Source organism: Chiloscyllium plagiosum, chromosome 29 (assembly GCF_004010195.1).
Source record: "Chiloscyllium plagiosum isolate BGI_BamShark_2017 chromosome 29, ASM401019v2, whole genome shotgun sequence".
Taxonomy (NCBI): domain Eukaryota; kingdom Metazoa; phylum Chordata; class Chondrichthyes; order Orectolobiformes; family Hemiscylliidae; genus Chiloscyllium; species Chiloscyllium plagiosum.
The window spans coordinates 35,254,172-35,255,288 of NC_057738.1; positions in this window are offsets into that span (position 1 = coordinate 35,254,172).

Below are 1,117 nucleotides of genomic sequence, written 5' to 3' on the forward strand. Positions count from 1 at the left end.
CCCGCCTCCCCTTGCATAGCACCTTCCAAACTTGACCCCTACTGCTGAGAAAGACAAGAGCAGCAGATACCCCTGCAATTCCCTTCCAAGACACTCACTATCCTAACTATTAAAATATATTGTCATACCTGCAGTGTCACTGGGTCAAAATGCTGAAGCTCACTCCCTAACAGCACTGTGGGTGGACCTACATCATGCGGACTGCTGCATCCAAGAAGGCAGTTCACCACTACCTTCAAGGGCAATTAGGGACCGACGATAAAAGGTGGCCTGTGAATTTATAAAATTTATAAAAGGGGCCAACAGCCAAGAACAGTGTTCATGTATGTGTGTGGTGGATGCAGGGTGGGGTGGAAGAAGAGAGAGGGGGGTGTGAGAGAGAGAGGAAGAGACAGAGGGGAAGGGGGAAGAGAGAGAGAGAGAGACGGGGGGACAGAGAGAGAAAATGATTACTCTTTTGTAATGCAACAGGAATGAGATATATTCTGTCTCTTGTATCAGACAAAATTGGAAGGTGGCTGCAAGAGGAGAAAAGAAAGCAGTTTCTTTTCCAGGTGCTTGATTTGTGACAGAGAATCCTCCCAGTCAGAGTAATGTACCAAGTCAGGCTTTGAATGTGGCTCTAAAAAAAGGTTGCACTATTTGTGGTATCCTCTGGCCTAACCTTTCATTCCCACAGAACATTGGGTGAAGCAGCCAGCAGAATGAAAGCTCTGATTTCTATCAAACTTCTCTGAACTGGAATTCTGCAAAAAAGACAATATCCAAAAGCACAGCAACAGGCCATTTGGCCCAGCTGGTCAGTGCTGGTTTTTGTGCTTCACATGAGCCGCCTCTCAGCAACACCACTAGCTTTATCTTCAACCTCCTTCACTACAGCCCTCCTTTCACCCTCCTTCACTACAGCCCACCTTTCACCCTCCTTCACTACAACCCTCCTTCCACCCTCCTTCACTACAACCCTCCTTCCAACCTCATTCACTACAACCCACCTTCACTACCTTCCTTCCAACCTCCATCACTATAACCCTCCTTCCAACCTCCTTCACTACAACCCTCCTCCACTACAACCCTCCTTCCAACAACCTTCACTACAACCCTCCTTCCAACATCCTTC